Source organism: Mesoplodon bidens, assembly GCF_964165515.1.
Source record: "Mesoplodon bidens genome assembly, contig: HAP1_SCAFFOLD_116, whole genome shotgun sequence".
NCBI lineage: Eukaryota > Metazoa > Chordata > Mammalia > Artiodactyla > Ziphiidae > Mesoplodon > Mesoplodon bidens.
The window spans coordinates 188,224-212,441 of record NW_027672444.1 but is presented as its reverse complement, the minus strand read 5'-3'; the positions used below and the strand labels follow the sequence as shown (position 1 = coordinate 212,441).

The following is a 24,218-nucleotide window of genomic DNA, read 5'->3' as shown; positions in this document are numbered from 1 at the left end:
CCCCTAAAAAGATAGCAACAAAACGAAGTTAGATCTTCATGTAAATACATCACCAGTTAAACCCAGTTAATACAACTATTTAGTAGTATGAACAGTATCCATACAGAATTGTGTATAAAAATAAATAAGCTCAAAACAAGGACCTGGAGGGCTCTGCTACGGAGAAAACACAACAGAATTCAGCCTACTGGCTTGGTAATCACTCTCTGAACTGCTGAGAGGCCCCTTCAGCTCCTATGTTCAGGACGGTTGAGATGTCAGCCTCTCTTCTTTAAATGGTGATATTAATCGTTCTCTAATTTACCACCCTGTGTGACGAGGATGGACCTGCAATTAAGTGTCTCAGGAAGAAGACAGGAAACCACAGAGCTGTGAAACTCAAGTGCAAATACTGGGGATTCAACACTATAGTTTATGCAACAGCAATTCACATTACCATTTGCAAAAAAGTAGTCAGTTGTCCAGTGGGGATTAGAAACATCCATTTAACATGAGCAACTGAACAGATATTTTACACAGGAACTACTTCAAGTACTATTTAAAATCAATTCTCTTTGTTTTCTTAAGCAATTGTTAATCCCCAATTTCCTGATTACTACCAAGTAAGTCACCTGAAGATCATCTAGAGCCATCTATTTCACTTAGCAAGCCTAAAGCTATAATTCAACCATTTTATTTACTGTTCTGTGACAAATATTACTATGAACAGCTATCCCCTGGATAAGAAATCAGGTAATGCTAGTTTGACTCACTAAATCTGATTTACTGAGTTAATAAGCCAGTTGATTTAGAAGAGGTCTAATGCATATTTTTCATCCATTCTGCATTAAACTATTTCCCATGCCTAAAATGTCTTTTTTCCCATTCGTACGTATCCAAATTCCTACTTCTGTGCTGTAGGGCTTCGCTCAACTACATCTGCCTTTAATGAAACTTTTCTCACATGCACAATTGGTGATCATTTTAGTCTCCTCAAGACTCCCACGGAGTTACCTCTGTTGTGACACTTGAGAAACAACTTGAAACTCCCAATTACTTTTAATTTTTCTTCCTTAGAAGGCTCATTAGGCAGAAGCCATGTGTGAGTTACCTTTTTTCCCTACACAAAGCACCAGAGACCACCCACATAATACAAGTTCCAAAATAAAGAACTCTAAATGACTGAAAAAGACAGGGAATGCAAACAGGTTACCTGTTGCTTTTTGCACTTTCTGCAGGACACAATGGCCGGAAACCAGACACTCCAGGTGGTAGCGCTTCAGGAGGGTAACATTCTTGACCAGCAGAGTGTTTCCTTCCATTACTTACAGGCTTCTTTGTGGCCAAGACTACGTTTGACAAAGCATGAAAACAAGGAATCAAGATGCACCAAAGGTCTACAGAGCAAATGTCACACGTGCACACGTCGAAAGGAATCAAAAAGGCACTTGACAATGATGCCAAGCCCATTAAAAAGAGGATCGGTTTTGTACAAAGGTTTTACATAAGCCAGCATTTTAAAAAAATATAAGTTCTCTACAGTAACAAGTTATTTTAACTAAAACAAAAGTATTGAGATGTGCAGAAATGCAAAAATAAAAGTTTAAAAAAAATCCCAAAGTATGATACATTTTATGTATCATGTAGAAACACTCAAGTTTCCTGAATCGTAGAACACCTTTGGCATTTCTGAATCTCAAGGACACAGAAACACAGATACACCCATGACTTCTACCAAACAGAATCTTCAGAAGTAGACCAAAAGTTAAATTTAAGATGAATTTTTCTATGTAAAAACAATACAAGTTATAAGGCTGCAAGTTGCTGGGGGGTAGGTGAGTCAATTTTACCCTCCTATAAGCCTGTCAACCTTCACTGCTCCTTTGATTTCATATAGAAAACACACAAAAAAACAAATGAAACCCACTGGATGAAAGAGTGAAATGTGGAGACTTACCCTATATTTCAGTAGTAAAGAGGCATTTGGTTGCAAAAACTAGACCTACGTGTTAATATTTTACTTAGAACAAGCCATATATTAAAATTCACATTTAAATATTTAATTTGAATTTACTGAAAACAAACATCATAGGTTAAAATGGTTATATTTATCCTTCAAAGCTACTGTATTTTATGTTATTTTATTTATTTATTTTAATAGATCTTGATTGGAGTATAATTGCTTCACAATTCTGTGTTAGTTTCTGTTACACAACAAAGCGAATCAGCCATATGCATACACATGTCCCCATATCCCACCCTCTTGAGCCTCCCTCCCACCCTCCCTATCCCACCCCTCTAGGTCATCGCAAAGCACCAAGCTGATCTCCCTGTGCTATGCTGCTGCTTTCTACTATATTTTAGCAGCATTAGGATGCAGGGTAAAATGGAGTGTATGCGGTAATATAGGACAAATATTTCATAGAGTGTAGCTTATTGATAATCAACACACGATCCTGTGTGATTTACATGCCTCTTAAAAATATATAGGAGCTCAGTTCATTTTGTGCTATTTTATTGTGTTTTAACTTAATTGCCATCAAAAAAAATGTTTGTATGCATATGGTATGTATGTGTATACCCTTCCTTTCCTTTCAGAAACTAATGCAAATACATTTGTATTAAAATTTTTTTAATTACACTTTTCTTGTTAGGAGATTAAAAAATTTCTAATAAAAGTTCCCATCTTTTATTAGGCATACATAAGTACAATATAAATGTGACACAATTCACACCATTATTTCACCCCTATACTCACCTGGATCTAGGTATATACCCAGATACTGATTTGGCTTACTTCTATGTCTCCAAATAACTGAGGCAAACACAAAAAAAAGCCCAAGAAATAAAATTACTCTTAAAAGAGCTCAATGAGTTTGTATACTTCAGTTACATTTCCACTTTGTTTAATCATGCTAACTAAAAAAAAATGTTTAACTGTTCTCATTCCATGATGCCCTATTATTCTGTACTAGTTTTACAGAATTCCTAATATGTTTTACATATACATGTTTTATTTATATAGATTTCCATTTCTAATATCATAGCAAAAGTCAAGGTAGCTATTTTAAGAATGCTTTACATATGATATAAATTTTTAATAATAATATCTAATTAGTGTGATATCACAAATCTTAACTTCTTTGAATGTACTATTTGATTATTAAAATATCACTCTCTTGAAATAACAATTGGCAGACGATCATAAGCTTTTTTTTGACTTCATAAACACTCTTAACAACTTATTTAATACACTGTTGTCCAAGCAAGTTGATGAATAGAGAATCAAAAACATACAACTTTAAGTAGAAAAAAAAAAGCTGTATTTATGAAGATGTTTACAATAGTTTATTTTAGGTTATTTCCAATTTTTCACCAATTTAAAAACTTGACCAACTCAATGAAACCTTGTGAATGCAATGTGAAAAAGTATAACTATGAATTACAGAATTGAAATTTAGTATGAAAAGATAAGAATGGCAAATTATAATGAAGCTATGTGGAACTATGTTTATAGACAGCAGGAAGAGAAAATTAAAATGTAAATATTGCTTGATAGGATAATGGGATTAGAGGTGGTCTCTTAAATTTTTCTTTTTTATGCTAATACAATACCTTTATAAACCCCAAAAATCTTCAAACAACACATTTTTTAAAAATTGTGGTAAACGACACAAAACAGAAAATTTATAATTTTAACCATTTTAAAGTGGACCGTTCAGTGATATGAAGTCAACAAAGTTTTAAAACTTTCAGAGGGCACCTGAATAAAAGATGTGTTGTCCACTGGTGATTTTAATGTATCTGGTATATAACTAAAGTCACCACAAAACTCTTTGTGGGAAATTGGCAGATCATAAACATAAACAATTTATTTTGCTTTTTATTAAACCTTATTGTTTTGCTGTTTCAAAATTCAAATTTACTCACAAGAAAGAGTCAGTTTCATATTAGATTTGGTTTCACAAATGCTGCTCCTGCTATTCATTCTTATCTCCAAAAAAAAAAGACTATTGTGACTAACGATAATATGTTACAGAAAATAAGAAGTTAAAAGGTTTTCAATCTGCATATCTGGGAACCTAAATTAAAGCATCACACAACATTTTCAAAAACAGAAAAGCCATTTGATTTGACTCAAATCTTAGTTTTAAGATGGCAGAAAGTACCTTGATAATTTTCTTTTAAGAAAGAAAGAAAACCAAGCCATTAAAGAGGAATTCTTCCGAGAGAACTGAAACATGTTATATACCTCTGACTTGGCACTCCTTCCATCTGGAGAACTTGTTTGGTAACTGTTTTCATCACAGAATGATCTAAAGTAAAATGAATTGAAATTAGAGTAATTATTTTCCAATGAGTGGCTATTTCCATTTAAAACCAAAAGCCAACTAATTATTGCTTTTCCCAGACATTTAAATATGAAATCTACATTATATAATTATACACTTATTTCCCCCTTTGTGTATTCTAATTTCTTCCTCAGAAACCTAAGATGCCATCTTGCAGACTGCCCACAGTGGCTACTATTTTGGCAGCAGCAAAGGTCAACTTGAAACATTTTGCATCTGAAGTGGCTTTGGATACCTTTGGATACAAAGTACAGTCTGAGCACCGTCCAGACGCTTAGATACCTAAAGAGCATCTAAGATATCAAACCAGGGCATCCAAGATAACAAACCAAGTCCTGATATTCCCTCAAAAGCTGCTCCTCCCATCAGCCCCCTTCTTCTAAGTGATACTACCCAGTTGCACACATAATCATCAACGACTTGTCTCCTTGTTACTATTTCCTTCATACCTCACATCTATCTGCAGGTCTTGAGAGCTACACCCTCAAAACACAACCTGAATTCAACCACTTTTCACTTGCTGCAAACTTCCAACCTAACCTAGGCCATAAACATCTCTTATTTGGAGCACTGTGATAGTCTCCTAACTGGTCTCCCTATTCCTCTTTATTTATTTATTTATTTATTTTGCGGTACACGGGCCTCTCACAGTTGTGGCCTCTCCCGTTGCAGAGCACAGGCTCCAGACGTGCAGGCTCAGCGGCCATGGCTCACGGGCCCAGTCGCTCCGCGGCATGTGGGATCTTCCCGGACCGGGGCACGAACCCGCGTCCGCTGCATTGGCAGGTGGATTCTCAATCAGTGCGCCACCAGGGAAGACCCCTGTACCTCTTCTTTATCCTCCCAAGTCCCTTCTCTATACCAGGTCACCTTATTCAGATACGATTTGGATCATGCCTTTTTCCAGTTCAAACCCCTCTACTCATTTAGAATAATCCACAGCTTTACTCTGGCCTTCAAGACTTTACAAGAGCAGACCCCTGGCTAGCTCCTTGACCTCATGTCCTACCACATTCTTCTTCACTCAGTACTCTGCCCAGATTGGCCTCCTTGCTTTTCCTTAAATACTCCACCCACCTACATGCCTACATACTCATTGCCTCCTTGTCCTGGAATGTGCTTACTCCACATCTTCCATGGCTTGCTCCTCTCTTCATTCAGGTCTCCGTTCAAATGCCACTTCTCCAGTGAAGCTGTCCCCTAACAAACCTATCCAATGGAGTCCTACCTGCTCTCCCTCACTCTCCTTACATTAAGATATTTTTGCACTTCCTACCCTCTAAAATTATATGACTTATCTGTTTACTCATTTCTATCTGATCTCCTTCACTAGAATGTAAGCTCCATGAGGGCAAGACTTTTGTCTGTCTGGTTCACTGCTTTATCCGTGGTCCCTAAACCCATCTCTGGCACACAGAAGATGATTACAAACTTACTTGTGAATCTGACAAATGAATAAAGTACTCCTGGCAAGAATTCAGAGGCTGCACAGGAAAGAAAGAATGCTCTTGGTGGAAGCAGGCTTAGTATCTAGGTTCACCTCTATTCAGAGTAGAGATAAGAAAAATTGACAAGTATAATTCACTTTAATTAGTACAGTAGCTGCTAAAAACATAAGGGAAGTGCAACACTAGAAAAGTACAGTTGAAGCTTGAACAACATGGGTTTGAACCTCGCGGGTCCACTGACACACGCATAGTTTTCAGTACATAGGTACTATCGTCCTACATGATCCAAGGCTGGTTGAATCCACAGATGTGGAACCACTGACTATAAACTTATACCCAGATCTTCAACTGCGTAGGGGTCGACACCCCTAACCCCACGTTGTTCAAGGGCCAACTGGATATGATGAGGAAAGTTAAACACATTAAGTTTTAAAAAACTGTCAATACCTGAACAAATTCTTTTTGTTTTGCTATGTGTTTATCAATTTTAAAAAAGTGACCACATACCAACCAGCAGATTTTTTATTATATCCAGAACGAGCAGAGTTCTGTTGGTTTCAAGGGCCTTTAGTAAAGCCTTTGCTCCTTCACTGGTGAGGCCGCACTGCTGCAGGTCAAGTGCTTTCGATGAAAGACAAAAGGTCACTTGCTAACTCTACAGATTTAACATATAGACAACTCTCATTTTCTCACGTGTGGAAGAGTCCTGCACAAGACAAGTCATGGCAGGTTTGTAATTTTGGGTATGGAAAAAAACAGAGACATATACGCACACACATAATGCATAATCCAATTTAAAAACCTCTTCTTGGATGTGCAATGATAACCCTGGCTTTAGTACCAATAGATCAGACAACAGATTTTACAATTACAGAACTGAAGAATAACTGTATATAACCTATGAGCAAAAAGCATCACAAAATGAATCTCAGTTCATAATTAGCAAGGGCGGCAGGGGCATGTAAACCTCACAAGCAAAACCTGGTGGAGCTCAGAAATGCACTGCATTCTTTTGATCATGATCTTCAGCTCCAAATCACACTTGAAACTAGTTCAAAGGGGAAAACAAAATAGAAGAAATGTAATAACTGTTAGTTTTAGAGGAAAAAAAGACAAGTCTAAGAGGATACAAATAATAAAAACTTTCAACAATGTGTGAATAGAGAATACATACTAAAAACCTATCATGAAAGTATGATGGTCAAGAACCCTCGCAGTAAAAGGTCAGACAAAAACCAGAAAAACTGATCATGAATTCTAGTAGTTCTGGGGCTGAACAACCTACTCATTTAAACCAAAGGGATCATCACTAAAGCACAGGGATTAAAAAATATTACAGGAAAGGAAACTATCATGAGTCTTTTGTTTAAGTGTTGTGTGGACCATCACATTAAAATAACTGGAGTCTTTCAACACCCCCATGACGCACAGAAATAGCAAGTCAGACATACGGATCTGACAGGATATGATACAACCCTTACAAACTCTCACTACAGAAGAATGGACACAGGGTATAATTAACCAAATAGCCAAAGTAATACAAACAGCCAGTAAACCTCACCAGTCAATCAAATGAATACAAAATAAAACAAAATGTGGTTATTCTCCTATCAGATGAAGCCACGATTCTGTAAGAAAAGCCTTTAAATAATGTCTATACACTTTGGATCCAACAACTCTCTTTCTAAGAATTTAACCAAAAGAAATAGTCAGAGATATAGGTAAGGATATATATCAGAGTACTCTTTGTAACTGAAAAACTGGACAAAGCTTATATACAAGAATGGATAAGCTATGTGCACTGTGGCATATTCATATAATGGAATACTGAACAATCACAAAAAATGATGTAGGAGATACAAATTTACTGACTTGCTAAAATGCTCATACTAAATTAATTGAAAAAAGTTATAAAATTTGGAGTAATCCCACTTGCATAGAAAATGGAGAGGTACTCATTTTTGTAGTTTCACATTTTTTTACAAGTGCTACAGGCCAGTGTTTGTGAGAGGCAGGCTTCCCATCTACTGTTGGGGTGGACTACAAATTGGCATAGCCTTTCTGGGTGGTAATTTGGCCATGTGTATCAAATGTCTTAAAAATAGGTCACACTTAGTCATTCCACTTGTAGTACCTTATTCTACAGAAGTAAGCCCGATGCACACAGAGATGTATATACAACGTATTCACATTGTTTCTGACAGGGAAAAGCAAACAAACTGTCTAAATAGAATTGCAAAGAATTGATTAAACTATGGGACATCAATACGACGCAATACTACATGATACATCTTTAAGTGAAAAAAGCAGGAATGTGAAATAGCAAGTATACTACAATTCTATTTTTGTAATCCCTAAGTGTACATATATATTTGTAGAAGAAAAAAAGACTGAAAGTATATACGCCAAAATGAACAGTGATTATATCTGGGTATTAAAATTATAGGTTCTCTTGTTACTCTGTATTTTCTGTAAAGGATATATGCGACTCTTAGAGAAAGTTGAAAAGCAAAATAAAAGCTATCAGTAAAATGAGGCTTTAAAAAATCCTATCACAATAGTATCATGCCAAAAGCTAAGCATATTTCATATTAAACATTCAATATTTTCAATTTTAGAATTTCCCTCTAAGCCATAAATCCTCACTAAGAGATTCTGCCAAAGCACTTGCACCCAGGTCACCAATGAGCGGGTTGCAGTTCAGAGTGATGCGCCTCAAACCAGCCATGCAGTCAAGATCAGGTCTCCTGGAATGAAGACTCTCAGTCCAGGTTTCTTCATGCCTTCTGGTAGTCGGATACTTCAAAGATTTAATGGGATGAAATTAAGATGCTTGAATAAGGAAACAGGGTGTGCCTGAATATGGCTTCTTATGTCAGAGATTTACACACACACACAGATCAAGCATATATGCCAGGAGCATCAACCTGAGAACTTCAACAGTCACTTCTGGTTTACGAGTCCAGTGAGTGACCCAGATTCTGCTCGGTCAGTGATTAGATTCTAGCCACTGCATTTCCTGTTTCTGAACACTTATGTAAAGTTGGACAACTCAATTACAGTCTATGAATTATTTTCCTTATCTTCTAAGTCAGGGAATTGGTTCTAAATTCTATCTTTGCTGAGGCCCTATATTTCATCATCCTGTCCTCCAATGGCCTCCAAACACCTGACTGGGCAAACCATAAGAAAACTTTTTAATATGCATCTTATTTATTAACAAATTATATACACAAAGTTCCATACCTATAATTTATGTACATGATAAACTACACAGATTTTTAAAAATAATACAAAGGTAAAAATGTTCTAATATTTTCTTTTCCTAACTCCTAAGGCATTATTTTATTTTACTTATTTTTTTATAAAGATTTATTTATTTATTTGCTTGTTTGTTTGTTTGGCTGTGCCGGGTCTTTAGTTGCAGCATGCCGGATCTTTTAGTTGTGGCATGTGGGCTCTTAGTTATGGCAGGCACGTGGGATCTAGTTCCTTGAGCAGGGATCGAACCCAAGCCCCCTACATTGGGAGCACATAGTGTTAACTGCTGGACCGCCAGGGAAGTCGCAAGCATTATTTTAAAAACTATATTTACAAAATGTATCTCACATGCTACCTAGGGTGTGCACACAAGCTTTAGAGCCCTGGACTATGCAGAGCCAGTTTGATGTGCCTTGGGAAAATAATGGTTTGACATTTAAGCAAAAGTACTGTCTTGAAGACATTCAATTCTTTATATTCATAAAGTAAATTTTGGTAACAGGGAACACTGACTGTCAATGAAAAAAGTCTTATTACATTCCTGAAAAAGTAAAAGACTCAAAGTGCCTTTGTTACTCTAAAAGGAGAATCATTAGTGTCATTTTTCTATTAACAATAACTTATTAAAGCTCCAAGCAGAAACAACAGCAATCACTTACACAGCGCTTAGTATGTGCTAGGCACTATTTATACAAATAAGTGCATTTAAACCTCATAATGAGGCATAGAGGTTAAGTGATTTGCCCATGGTCACTAGCTATGAAATGGGAGGAAAGGGAATTTGAACCTAGGTCATTTGGCTTCCGCACCCAAGTTCCTGACTGTTTTCTACCTCAGGGGTCAATGGACTTGCCCTGTATAGGCTCAAAGAAGTTTTCAATTTTTAAAATCTAAATTTAAACATTTCCAGATTTGTGGGCTATATAGTTTCTGTTGCAACTACTCGGCCCCACTGGTGTAGGGTGAAAGGAGCCATAACTACCATGTAAACAATGGGTGTGACTATGTTCCAGAAAAACTTCCTTTACAAAGCCAGGCGACGGGCTGCATCTGGCCCACCAGCCAGAGTTTACCTATCCCTGATCTGCACCATCAAACTATTAAAAAGCCTTCATGTCAAATTATTAACTAACTTTAGGCCTAAATACAGTCATTATAACCACTGTAAAGTTGTTAAGGCATTATTTTAAAAACTGTATTTACAAATTGCTGATGTACTGACTTTTATTAGTTTAAAAACTACAACAGCTAATAAACACTTGATTCATTTAAGTCTTGAAGACTAGAATGGCATAGTTTCTTCACAGTATTACAATAAATGTTTTCAGTAAAATAATACATAAAAGTATTATTAGGTATTATATATTAAATCTCTTATTTCTAAAATTAAGTGGACTATCTTTACTAAATGGTAGAATCCCAAACTGAAAACTGGTCATATTCTTTCAGCAAAATGAAAGCTGCGCTCACATGTATCAAAAGGCAAAAATTAGGGCTTCCCTGGTGGCGCAGTGGTTGAGAGTCCGCCTGCCAATGCAGGGGACATGGGTTCGTGCCCCGGTCCGGGAAGATCCCACATGCCGGGGAGTGGCTAGGTCCGTGAGCCATGGCCGCTGAGCCTGCGCGTCCAGAGCCTGTGCTCTGCAACGGGAGAGGCCACAACAGTACCACACACACACAAAAAAAAAGACAAAAATTAACTGCCCTCTGTATCAATATATTAATGTGTTTCAATCACATATGTTTTCATGAAAGTTTAAACATAAAATCACCTTTAAGATCTAGGCCATGTGATCTGCTCCATGCCATGTGAGAATACACCCCGTGACGTTTACTTAACTTGTCTTAAGTGTGATAGAATTCTTTATACCTTGACAAATAACTAAAAGGAAAAAAAAAAAACCCACACACACAATAAGATGAAGAGCCTATACATTTGTCAATCTTGACTTATTTGCTTTTCTTGAGTCAGTTGGAGGTGTATAGCCACATTCTCAAAATCATTAACTACAATCTTCCCAAACAGGTAATTGACGAACAGATGCATTCTAAAACTTGTCAGTAACAAAGTGCTATTCCACTTTACAGCAACAGTTTAATTCTATTTAGATACTAAAACTGAATACACTGAATACTGCAAACTTGATTCCCAACCACTCAGCAAAGTACTACATACATTTTCAGATATAGGAAAAAAAAGAAAAAAAAGAAAAAGCATACGATTCTTCCTATTTTCATTTCCAAAGATACATCCCAATCTTAATGATCAATCAGCGATTTAAACGTCAACTGTAAACCCAGTATACTGCTGCTATGCAGTGTACTAGAGCAATAGAAGAGAGAGGACCTCAAACTCTCTGTTCCCTCAAATTCAAAGGCAGGCTTCCTGACCCCTCCAGACCACTACTGGACACAGGGAAGGCACACTAATGTTTCAGGACCCCAACCAACAGTCACCTGCTTTGTGATTACTTCCATGACACACCCTCACCAACACCAGAGTTTGCTGCTCCTACGGGACGTTACATGTATTTACTATTTTAACACATACCACAGTGCATCATAATTATGATTGCAGATAGATGTTCTAACAATTGAAAGAGAATGATGACTTTTTTGCTCTTTACATCTTGCTATTTCCCTTCCCATAATATTTCTTGAAGCGAAACCGTAAAATATAGACAAACACAAAAAACAGAAAATATACAAAAGGTGTGCTTTGCACCTTAACGCAAACTTAAGTAAAATTAGTTCTGACAGTATCCAGCATGACAAACTTCCATGGTACAAATGAGAATGGACCAAGGTTTGAGCAGGTACAGGAGACAATCCAGGCATGAACAACACCAAGGAAAGGTAGACAGGAAGTAACATGGTGTGTAGGAAATCACGACACCAGTCTGATGGGAAGAGACTTAAACAAGACTGAAACTCACTTTCTAAACCTCCATCTCCAATTGGACAATTCGCAGGACACAGGTGCACCAAAGTGGCCAATTTATTCAATCCCTTTAATATGGAGGAAGAGTTTAAAATTTTACTGGTTTAATTTGCCCCAAAAGCAACTCTCAACAGTTATGGCTTCTGTCGTCGGAGCTTTGTATGAAATTAAGTCAAAGTGTGGAGCTCCTTTGCCTTTTTTTTTTTTCTCCTTAAAAAAGAAAAGAAACAATTGTTCCGAGTAAAAACAAACATATTCCAAAGCATGTGTACATTGAAAAGTAAAGAAACTTTATTAACAACTTCATAAAAACTGACTTAAAAGTTTAAAAAGAAAAAAACATGTTTCGAAGTCCTTCCGACTGGAGTCGTGTCTCATAGTGTCCTTTCTTTACAGAAATAGTCGTATTATGACACATATGCACAAGGATTAACACCATGACACACTGTACACGGCGGGCCCCGGCGAGCTCACCAGGCGTCATCTGAGTCCAAGTCTCTGGGGAGGATCCACTCCACGGATGAGCCCAGCAGAGTCTGAAGCTCGTTCGTGAACTCCACCACATCTAAGAGCTCCTTACTTTCCGGATTAAAGGACTCCAGGTCTTTGGGGCAACAGAATAAGAGACTTGCTGACACTTGCCGGTAGAACTCGGCCTCCGCGATGGTGACGATTTCCACATTTGGAAAATTGCAGCGGAATATGCAGGAGGACATTTGCAGTTTCTTGAGCAGGTCTGAGAGCAACAGCCAGTTACGAGGCCTACACCACAGAAAGGACAGTGGTTTGAGTTTCCGGCAAAATGAGAGGCGCTCCCAACTATGAACTACCCGTCTCCTGGCGGGGAAAGGGCCTGCTCCTTCCACTTTGATTACCCCACCCCCACCCCACTTCTCACTGTCCTTAGAAGATCTACTTCTTCTTTTTCTTTTTTAATTTTATTTATTTATTTATTTTTGGCTGCATTGGGCCTGTTGCTGTGCACGGACTTTCTCTAGTTGTGGCTCGCGGGCTCTAGAGCGCAGGCTCAGTAGCTGTGGCGCACGGTCTTAGTTGCTCCGTGGCATGTGGGATCTTCCCGGACCAGGGCTCGAACCTGTGTCCCCTGAACTGGCAGGCGGATTCTTAACCACTGTGCCACCAGGGAAGCCCGGAAGATCTACTTCTAGCGGGGGAACTCTGGACTCATGTGCATGTGTTAAGAGACCACCTAGGGCGGATCAGCCAACTTAGACAAAAGCAGGAGCAGTGCCCCTGAACCAGCCTCGTTGCAGGCCACCCCAGTGCTGCCTTGGCTCTGGCCACAACTCAGGTCACCCCTCTCCAAGTAAGTGCACCCCGTTCTAGTCACTGGGGAAAACCAGTCTATGCCAACCCAAGGGAGATGGCAAACACCTCTTTGACCTCTCCTCTCCTCCGGCCCTCACGGAGAGAGCATGAGAAACACTCGAGGTCACCTGGCTTTCCTTGCCTTTCCCACACCTCCAACCCGCCCCTCAATGCTGCCGGGAGTGAGGCTTTTTCGAGAAGGGAGGTGGTACAATCCTTTCTGATACCCTGCCACGCTTTATGATCTCTATCCCGAATACAATGTCACCACAAAGGCAGACACGGTCCCAGCCTCAGAGTCCAAGGAGGATGCTACTCCTTAAGCACCGGGGTCAACACACAGCAGAGCAAGGTCTCCTGATGTGTTCACTCCGAAGGGTTGGTCATGGGGCACAGTGGCCCGACTGTGGGGACAAGACTCGATCTAAGCAAATCTGAAGACACATAAGATCCCAGGTGCCACATACGGCTTTCTCTAATCTTATACGAGAAGAGGGTACACATCAGTATTGTCCCGTGGACCTCACGTGCCTTGGAAGGCCCCTATGGTAGCCGTTTGGGGAGGATCCCTTCCCCAAGAGTTTAGTGACTGAAACTGTGCAATTGCAGTCGCTGACTCCCGTGTCCTTTGGGCTCTAGGGGTGTGTTCCAATGAGGGCAGTTGGCTGGGGAGCCCTCCCACCCCCCAAACTTTTCTGGAAAAGTTCCACTGCATTATGTGAGGTCGGTGGACACTTGGTGAGGAATTCACTCACCCCCCAACCCAGCCACCCTCATCTGCTGAAGGGGATTTCTAACTCCTGCCACCCCACAGAGCAGCTGGGCTGGCTCTCGACCACACGCTGGCCACGCTCACCCCTGAGCGACGGACACCTGGACGTTATAACACGGCAAAACGGGGTCTTCGGAAAATTCAAACTCCAATAGGTTACCATAGGCCTCGTTGCTGTCATCCTGGTCCTCCGGTCCTGCGGGATTTGCTAAAACATCGTAACCACTTTCATCATCTGGTTCTAACCGGGGGGGCAAACAAGAGAGAGGTCAGTAAGCTGGAGCAAGATTCCAGCTGTTCTCCAAAAAGGACCCTGGAAAAATTCTTTCCCAAGCAAGCCCTGCTCACAGCACCACCCCCACCCCTACCCCCACCCCCACAAGCCCAACTGAAACGAACAAGGCTGCTCACCACACACAGAGCTGCCAGAGAACTCCGAAGAGCAACCGGGGTTACCGTCGTCAGGAGCCTGCAGGTTATTTCAACAGTGTGGAGAGAGAGGGGGAGAGAGAGAGAGAGAAACAAGATAACGCCTGCTGGTAAGAGGCAAATGCTGCTGGAGTTCGGGAACATCTCACGCTGGGGCTGGTGTCACCTCCTGACAAGTCCCACTGCACATGCCTCCAGGTATCTGACTGAAACCTCCCCACGCGTCCACCCGCCTTCCTGAGGGACTGCCCGCCTCACCGCCCCAGCCTGCCAAACAAAAGCTAGCCTGGCTAGCTAAGAGTTTTCCAGCCCCCCACCTCGCAAAACTCAAAGTATGTATCTCTTCTTTGACAGACTAACATTGGGCCGCTTTTCCCAGTAAAGGGTCACTTAGAGTAAATGGGGGGTGGGGGTAGGGGGAACCCAGGTGAAAGGCTGTGAAGTCACCGTCTAGATGCTTGAACAAGACCGTGTCTTGACCTCTGCCGTACCTGTTAAGAACTTCTCCAGAAGTTCGCTGTGGTTCACTTTCTTGATGGTTCTACCTGAGTACGTAGCCAGGGTAGGATCAGCACCGTAGGAGAGGAGCAAGCGGACAATTTCGAGATGATCATTCTTGACAGCATCGTGGAGAGGCCTAGGAGAGGTGCGGGGGATTACACCCGTGCACGCGACGCTTGCTTCTAAGGACACGGGGCAAAATCGAGCGTGTACAGCCAAGCCTCGTAGGCGCGCTATTTCACCAAGGAGGTGAGTGTACGGTCGCTGCGACAAATTACTCTGTTATTTCAACACATAACCCTTTACGGGACAGGTGAAGGGACCATCTCAGGCCTAATTCTTCAATGCAAATCTCTCTTAATGCATGGCCCAAGGAAGAACTCAGGCCACGATGAAAACGTTTCCAATGAACTTAAATAGTGACAGACTGTAAGAAGGTAACATACGGCGGGGTGGGGGGAAGAACCCCAGCACCACGGAAGCAGATACGACAAGCCATTGTTATACCATTACAAACAAAACCCAAAAAGTGCAGTTGGTAAAAGAAACTAGGGGCAAAGTGGAACCTCTCCTGAAACCAACTTGGAGATGAGTGATCAACCCTCTCGCCCAGAAGCAGTCGACAGGCAGGACGAGTTCTCAGGAGGATACAGAGTCCTCCTGCCCGTGTCCGCTGGGGTCAGGAACACTGTCCGCAGTCCCATCCAGAAAGGATGCGATTTGGAAACCAAGAACCACCAAATACCTTACGGTTTTGCTCATTTTATGACTGTCAGGAAAGCCCCAGTGCCCTGCCTCGTGGTGGCATCCCAGGTACAACCAGGAAGATGTTTGGGCTGACTCAGACCTGGGCCTCTGGCCAATAAACCGAGGTCAAGGACAGAGTGGGGGCCAGGCCCGGGGATGTGGGTGGACACGGCAGGTCCTATCAAGCCAGTTGCCACTGGACCTGTCTGTACTCCTGCAACTTTCAACTCACATATATGTTCACGATTGTAATTCAACAGATGCTGGTGGAGAGTCCAGGGTCTTAAAAGAGAACACCCCTGATTATTCATGCAGGCTCAACATTTTCAGGGACTTCTGTCCATAAGAGTGTCACAGAGTTTTAAAGTTCTGTGTAAATTTGCCAGAAAGATCTGTCCGATTCCATTCTAGAGGACTCCGCCACCAGTGTGCTTACATGGCACTCACTCTCCATCTTTCCTTCTGGGGTTCCCCGCACACCCTGAGAACCACTGCCTATGCCCCAGCAGGGCCAGGCCAAGAGCACGACCGCCACTGACCCGGTTCCATCCTGGGCACCGCAGTTGACATCGGCGCCATATTCAAGGAGGTGTCGTACGATGTTGAGCCAACCTCTTGCACAAGCCTCGTGCAGGGACAGTAACCCGCGTTGTCGCGGTGGTTCACATCACAAATCTTGTTCTCCAGGCAGTACAAGACCGCTTCCTATGGGGAGAGGAGAGGAGAGGAGAGGAGATACCATCAGACAACCATACAGTGAACCTTGTAAGGGTGACCTCCCCATAGCTTGCCGGTGCCCACTTTCAAAGGCATACATCCTTGGGGCCAAAAGCCCACCATGGCGCGGGCAGGCGGCAGGCATCCTGGTGGTGGGCGAGAGTGCGTGAGAAGGGCTTGGAGATGCAGACAGTGTTGTCTAAGGCTCTGCTGCACCAGTGGCCTGGCCATGGGCAAGTTACCCTTGAACTTCTCCAAGCTTCCACAGGGCTGCTGAGAGGACGCATTCGGATAGCGATGAAAGCCCTCAGCCCAGGGGCCGACGTGACCAGTACAGAGGTGTCACGGCTGCTAACATCTTAGATGACACATTGCCAAGCACAGACCATTCTCACTTGATGGGTCTGTTCAGTCGGTGGCAGTGGACGATAACACAAGTTTAGATAAAAGTATGGATGACCAACACTTAAAGAGAGCTTAAATCAGCCGGAGAACATTCCCCAGCTTAGAGAAGCAGGGACACCCAGGTCAGCTACATCCTTGCGCCCCCTGTTAAGACCCCAAATAAGAACCTGGGCCTCAGATGCTCTTGTCTGTATGTTAAGTGGAGTTAAAGAGAAGCTCTCTCCCTCCATCCTCGAGGAATGACACAAAATGCCTCCAATAACCCCACCCTCTATTTTGCCTCCCTCCACCCTCTCGAGTAAATATGAAAATTTTAGACTGATTCTGCCCCAAGTTAATGACAGGAACCTGATACACCACAGGCTGCAACCTCCACATTTCAAGAATCAAATAAAACGTTCACCCCCACCTCCGGAGATGTTCTGTGTCAACACTGTGCATTAGAATCACTGTTATTAACCTTATTTCTTTGGCTTGTTAAAATATTAATATGAACCATTCCCAGTAAGCAGAGCAGGAACTTATTCAATGTTTTATTACCTTAAGAAAGTTTTCAGACACATCGAAAGCATTTGCCACCAGAAAACACGTTATACTGTTTATACTGGGTAAGTCGTGCCCAGCAGAGAGCCGTCAGGTTCTGAGAGCTGGGAGTAGGCAGAACGTGCATGTGGCCCAACACATGGTCTGCTGGGTAAGGGGGGATGGGATGGGGTCAGAACAGGCCTCCTTGTGACATCTCTCAGGTAACTCATCTGTTAAACCTAAAACGGGGATCATTCTAGCCGCCCATAAGTGCGAGATGGGTTCTGTAAAACCTTTTATGCCCTTTGGAGGACACGCCAATCAAAGGTGACCACTCACTTGGGAGCGAACTAGAATGTTCCATTTGCTTACCACGTGAACCCAATGGGGCTTGCTGGTAAACCTGGCCATCGGTGCCCTGTTACTTCAGGTCACTGCAGCAGCTCCCTTCCAAAACAAGAGGAGGAAGAGAAAAGGCACGCCCACGAATGCGTTTCTCTGTTTACATCCCAACCTGCCAGAAAGCCCACAATCCTCTGGGCTCCCAGGCCACCTGCCCCGAGCCCTGGTATCCAGGATACCGCATGAAGCTGCTGCTCTTTTAGCAGGCCCTCACTAGCCAGACTTGAGTGGACGGCTGCAAGCTAATGAGTTGTGTGCCCCAGCCAGGGAGAGGCCCTGTCACGTGGCTCTGGGATCAGGTCTGAACGCCACCAACTGCTGTGCACACATCAATTTACTCAACCCAGGGTTTATTTGCTGTGACAATCATGGCCTTCACCTGGAAACCTTCATCACTACTAGGGCAGATTCAAGGGTACCTAGAAATGAAAGGCCGTCCAAGCTGATGGGTAAGTCAACTCTCTTCTCCTGGAAGATGGCAGCAAAGGCAGCAGTAGCCCCACGGCCAGGTCAGACTTTTTGCCACGGGCTGTCCTAACTCAACCACGTTGATCCCACTATTTACACAGTGCTTTTCATTTCCCCAGATGAGGACGTCTTCTGTCACCCACAGTAACCCAGGAGCTACCAGGAAAGGAAGGTAGTACTATCCTCATTCAACACTTGGAAACTGAGGCCCAGAGATATTAAACCCCAAGTTCAATTAACATCAAGTACTAGACCTATAACTCAGGTCTTTGGTACCTGGTTAGCTGGGAAGATTCAAAAGGCCCAAGAGGGCCCCAGTTAGAGGGATGCAATCCAGCTGTGACGAGCATCCCACAGGCCTTCTCTGTTGGGGGTCAAGTGGGCTAACTACACTCTCCTAGCTAGGAGGGTGATGGCCTCTAAATGGATGGCAACCATCGCCACCAACACTTTCTCTAACTGAAAGGTGAAGAGGCGGGGCGAGTCTGTCGAGGCAACACATTCCTTGGTCTATTTTCTCCGCTAGAAATAAACGGGAGTGTCTGAAGGGCAGCCCAGCCATTCCCAAGCAAAGTCAAACTGCTTTTGTCGGACAGCTCTCTGTTCAGCGGCTATAAGCCGAATGCCATTACCCGCAAAATGTAACCATAAAGGCCATAAGCCCGACGTTGTTAGTTAATTAAATGCCTCATTAACTTTTTTTTTTTTTTTTTTTTTTTGCTGTACGCGGGCCTCTCACTGCTGTGGCCTCTCCCGTTGCGGAGCACAGGCTCCGGACACACAGTCTCCACGGCCATGGCTCGCGGGCCCAGCCGCTGCGCGGCATGTGGGATCTTCCGGGATAGGGGCACGAACCCGTGTCCCCTGCATCGGCAGGCGGACTCTCAACCACTGCGCCACCAGGGAAGCCCCCTCATTAACTTTTTAAAAAACATGACTTATTCAGTTCATAGAGAATTTAACCATCACCGCTAAAGGCACAAGCATGTGGTTGCACACTAGCGTTTTAGCCTAAGAAATAGAAGCCTTTTTCCCAGGACGGAAAGGTTTGAGGTCTTTGGCCACGCAAGTGATCTATTTAACGCGGATCTGAAGCCAGAGTGTGTTTCTAAACTTCCAGAACCACATTATCATGACATAAAGCTCAGACAGCCTTTATACTGCACATGGTATCTTTGGCTAAGCAGAAGAAAATAACGAAGAATGCTGAAGACAAAACTTCAGGAAAACCCTCCCAAACCACACCCTTATCTGCTTAAGCAAACTGTCCTTCAATTTGAAAAGGTTGAAGCTGCCACATCTCCCAACTGGGCCATCATCCCAACATTTAAAATTCTGCCCAGAGAAATCCCAGAAAGTTGGATTCAAAGTTGAAAGCGTTCATCTACTTGTCACAATGTTCAGCATCAACACTGGTGATCTGTGGAATCTACATATTGAAATTTACATTTGAAGAAAAAAACAAATCCGACCTTAAACATTCCCAAGGCTTCCTGTGCAATCAAAGGCCAGGTAGCCTAAAAAAGGATGGATCAAGTGCCCCTTGGTCCAGGCCTCAGAGTCACCAAACCAAAATGGAAACTGTCTTAGAGGACCAACGAGGGTCTTTTGACGTCTCTGGTCCCAAAGGGAGACTGCTGGAAATGATGCCAAGTTCACAGGTGGGGCTCGGAGCCCCGCCCTCCACGGCGGGTGCAGCAGCACCCCGCCCCCCCATCTCCAGCATTTGCTGGAAGCGGGAGTCTACTTTCTCAACCCTAACCCAAAAGTTGGGGTTAGGAGTCTCCCCCCCAACTCCAGCGTTTGCTGGAAGCAAGGAGACTATTTTCTCAACCACGGGGGTCTCTAGCTCAACACTATGTGCAACATCTGCTCTGTCCTCCTAGGCGCCCGCTCTCAGCTCTTGGGAAACCAACTGGGTGCTCCTTGGACTTCACCTGCAAGTAACTGCGCTAATTACCAGAAAGTGCTCTCTAGCTAATGGAGAGGTCTCCAAGAGACGTGTAGATATAAACAACAGCACATTCAACCCACAACAACAACAAAAAACACCCCCAAACTAAGCATAGCCCTAGTGCTTCCAACTTCCCACCCACAGTCATGCCTTAGGGCCAAGGCAGGCACACTTCCAAGGGCTCACGGCACTATGGACCGGGGTGGGGGGACACGACGGGAGACGGGGGACAGGGGCACAGAGCTGGCTGAGGGTGTGGGCGCCAGGGCTCCGGGCCAGCCTGGGTCCTGCCACCCCAGTGCTCAGCCACACCTCCACGCTCAGCCTGCTGAACCGCGTTTTACTGTCACCATTCAACTCCCAGAGGGCTGATGCCAGCACAGAAAAATGCCTTTGCCCTGTGGGCTATTACATCACAATTGCTACTGACAAGTATGGTGGGGGAACTGCACAGGGCAGAGAGAGTCATCTGTCTCACAGAGGTTTTGAACTGTCAAAAGGGCAATTCCAGTGTGAGCCAGTCTTGCTGAGGAGCGTGGTGGGCTGTGGAGCACTGCTGGATTGCTACCTGTACGGGTATCAGCTAACCCCTCTGAGGCTCAGTTTCCTCATCCGAGAGTGGGCTAGTACGCGTTACTCCCAAGTGAAGATGTTAACAGGGTGAAAGGAGTTACTACAGATCACACGGGCTTAGGCAGATATCAGCTATCTTTCTATGTTGCTCTACCAATAGAGGCCATCACTGTCATCAGCCGTGCTGGGTTGGGATACAGCAGTGTGGACAGGGAGTTTTGTGCAAGGCTCAACCCCTGCTCCCCGCCCATCAGCCCTCGGCTCCCGTGCCCTCTCAGAAAGAGACTGCTCAGGTCTGCCCCACTCCCACCCCTACTCTGCACAGACACTTCCCACCCGCTACCCCACAGGGGCATCACTCTGCCCCAAACAGCACAAGTTAGTAGAGCTAATAACTACTCTCCTACTCTCCTTCTTGCTATTCAGAATCCAAAAGGGCTCATTAAAATTCCCCTGGTCGCCAAGCCCTGGGTTAGGTCAGATTTTATATCAGAGATAAGTGAGCCAGACTGGCCGAAGCAGCCTACCTGCCTGAATGGGAACGGAACATCAGAGAGGCCTGCCTTTCTTTTCACACCACGACTGAACAAGCCACCAAAGAGCCCGCAGTGTGAGCGGGGCCAACGCAAACACCCTGCTGGAACACTCAGCCCAGCCCGCCACGTGGAGGGGGCTGGGCTCTGAGACCCGCCCCCCATCCCCAGCCAGTGTGTCCCCCACCCAAGGAGCAGCAGCCAGCGGATCCTGATCCGGGGCACCCACAAGGATGCTCACCTCGTAGCCAAGCCGGGAGGCCTGCTGTAGGAGGGTCTCACCCGCGTTCATATTGACAATAAGTCTCCGCGCTTCCGGTGGCATCGGGCGGGACTGGGTGGTCTCTGGAGGGGAGCTTGACCATGTCAGCTGCGAGGCCTGGGAAGCTGGTAACAATTGCTGCAAACGGTCCAAGGGCTTCTGGTCCTGCTTGGCCGGCGAAAGATCATAGTCAGAACTGGGCTCAGGCCGCTTTCAAAATCTCCGGACGGTCACCTATCACGAAACCAGGCAGCGCACACATTTCAGGCTGTCCTTCCTCCACCCGGCTGGTTCGCCTCCTCCCTGAGTTACAAACCTGAGTGGAGGAAAGCACTTTTCCTCCTCTCTGTCTGGGGGAGGCGGGGCGCGAGGAAGGGGTTGCATTTTTACTAGCTGGAAACTTCACCACCACCCAGGAGACACGTCCCCTAGGAAGGGGCAGGGACGTTTTGGGGGGAGGGGTTCAGGAAAAGGAAAGCTTTGTCCCCAGAAGCAGAGAAGCAGGCAGGAGGGATGTGCCTGCACGGGCCCGGGGGGCGGGGGAGAGCCAGGGGCAAGAGGTACCTTGCCATCCGCATTGTCCACCTAGGAGTCCCCTGGCAGCGGCAAGCCCCGCCTGGGCTCCTGAGGGATCAAAGGCTTGGTTTTGCACGGTCGCTTCCCGGATGGTTTCTCGCTGTTGTCGGTGTATTTCTGCGGCAGGGGCGAAGGCTGCCGATCCATTTCTTCGTCCATGCACAGCACATCTGTCAGGGGGAGAAGCAGCGGGCGTTACACAGTTGTAGCCGGTAAGGAAAGAAAAGCCCATTGTTAGCACTGATCGTTGGAGCAGCTTCAGTTTTTAAAGATATACCAATTATGTTTTCAAAGCACTAATATTTTAATCATCCCACATTCAACCAGCAAATAGGCTAACCCACGAAACGCCAAATGGCAAGTCGCTTCAAAGGGCCGCAAGAGAGGGCAGAAGCCAGCCCTTCGTGCGCTCCCGTCCCCACCCGTGGGGGGCCTGGGTGCTCGGGACAGGGCGACTGGGGACAGCCTGAGGCTGGAATGAGGGCACTGACAAGCGCCCGGGGTCACCCAAGACTTCCCTTCCTGCCCAGCCGCGGGCTGGGTGATGAGGAGCAGCCCAGGAAGTCGAGCTCCCGCCTCACTGTCCATTCCATAAGGAAGTGTGCAGGCTGAAAGGACCTCAGGAAGAAAACTCCCCGCTTGCCACACGCTACTCTTGTCAACTTGGATGGCGCTCAGGTCCCCTCCAGGGCCGTTTCCCACAGAGGGCGGGTGATCCACCCTCCAGGAGCGCCCCCCGCCCCGTGCGTACCTTGTTCATTGTCACTGCATTTAAGGGACTCCTCCAACCAGCTGCTGTTGCTTTTGGCCTCTGCCCTTTTCCTGCCAGGTTTCTCTTCGGAGATGCTATTGCCCTGGGGGGTGACCGCAGGCTGAACCGCCTGGGTCACTTCCTTCCTGCCCTGCCGGCCAGGTTTGCTCTCTGCTCCCGCCGTCCTCTAAGGTGCAGCAAGCGGCGCTGCTTTCTGGGATGGAGCCCTGTTAATTCAATGCACACCTCAGGATGGTCAGCTCACTATAATGTGGCTCTTCTAAGTGGTTAGAGGAACTGTTTGTCATTTCCCTCTCAGGCCAGTCAGCTAATGGAGAAATAACTACAAATTAATGAAGAAGCCCCCCAGGGCGGGGGGGGGGGAACAAACTGTCTTACACATCACTAACAGGGGTGGGGGAGGGGAGGGGTGTGGTCACTGTGTTGGCTGGAACTTGTCACCAAGTCTCGGGAGGGGGCCTATTTGCCTTTGGCCACCTTTGGGCTCCAGCCCCGCCACCTGGCTTTGGGGGGGTGGGGGGTGGGATGGGGTTGGGGGGTGGGGAGGTGTGAGTGGCTCCCCCCAGGGATCCAGGGTGGGACTGGAACTTTCCACTGCTCCGCTCCAGGACTTCCGTAGGGTGCCCTGCAGGCCCGAAGCCAAACCGAGCTCACCTTTGGAGACCCGTCTCCGCTTGGCTTTCAGCAGAGAGTCCTCCGGGAGCACAGTGGTCTCAGTGTGGTTCCTATCGCCAGAGACCTTGCGCTTTCTGTTCAGCCGGAGGGTGGGGCTGCGTGACGCGTCCGGGGCCGCCTGGTCGGCGGGGGACTCTCTGGGGGGCTCCGTGTCCATGTCCTCAGGAAGATCACTATCTTCTGGGGCTTCAAAGCGGTCAGGTTTGCTTCCATCAAAACACTCCCCTAGGGGAGGGGAGACAACCCGGAAAGGAGGGAACAAAGGTCACCAGGAGCAGGCAGGACCCCCACGCCCAAGGCAATCTGCTACCAACAGACCACCCCCCTTTGGAGACCAGGGGCCTCACACGCCGGAAGCACAAAACCCTCAGAAAGACGTCCCAAAGGAAGGACAGCTGAACACAACCAGCAAAGAAAGCAGAAAATGAGGCGCGTAGCCCACTCACAATCCATCCTTCAAGGGTCAAGGTGAGGCATCTACACCATCCGTCTATAGGCATGTGAGATCACTCCCTAACTGCTTAACTCTCCAAGGTGGCTTACTTTTAAAGGGGGGGTGAGTGACCTCACAGTAAGATCCAACCAATCAGGGCAGAG

General features: G+C 45.1%; 1 protein-coding gene, 1 long non-coding RNA gene and 1 pseudogene across 3 annotated transcripts in view; 1 reads left to right on the top strand and 2 right to left on the bottom strand.

The window, feature by feature from the left end:
* The window catches only part of LOC308610193 (centrosomal protein of 78 kDa-like), a 28,974-nt pseudogene extending 16,509 nt beyond the window's left edge, over positions 1 to 12,465 (bottom strand). The window contains exons 1-6 of the transcript in view: positions 12,448 to 12,465; positions 11,977 to 12,049; positions 10,813 to 10,922; positions 8,405 to 8,579; positions 6,294 to 6,400; positions 1,193 to 1,298 (exon numbers count right to left, since the gene is read on the bottom strand). The product of the transcript in view is annotated as a centrosomal protein of 78 kDa-like (transcript). The remainder of the gene's footprint in view (positions 1 to 1,192; positions 1,299 to 6,293; positions 6,401 to 8,404; positions 8,580 to 10,812; positions 10,923 to 11,976; positions 12,050 to 12,447) is intronic.
* The window catches only part of LOC308610196 (forkhead-associated domain-containing protein 1-like), a 191,321-nt gene that overhangs the window by 125,428 nt on the left and 41,675 nt on the right, over positions 1 to 24,218 (top strand). The window lies entirely within an intron of this gene.
* Positions 21,661 to 23,789, bottom strand: LOC308610194. Its single transcript, XR_014014448.1, has 4 exons — positions 23,601 to 23,789; positions 22,926 to 23,152; positions 22,163 to 22,344; positions 21,661 to 21,832 (listed from the first exon to the last, which is right to left on the bottom strand). It is a non-coding gene; the product is annotated as an uncharacterized lncRNA (long non-coding RNA).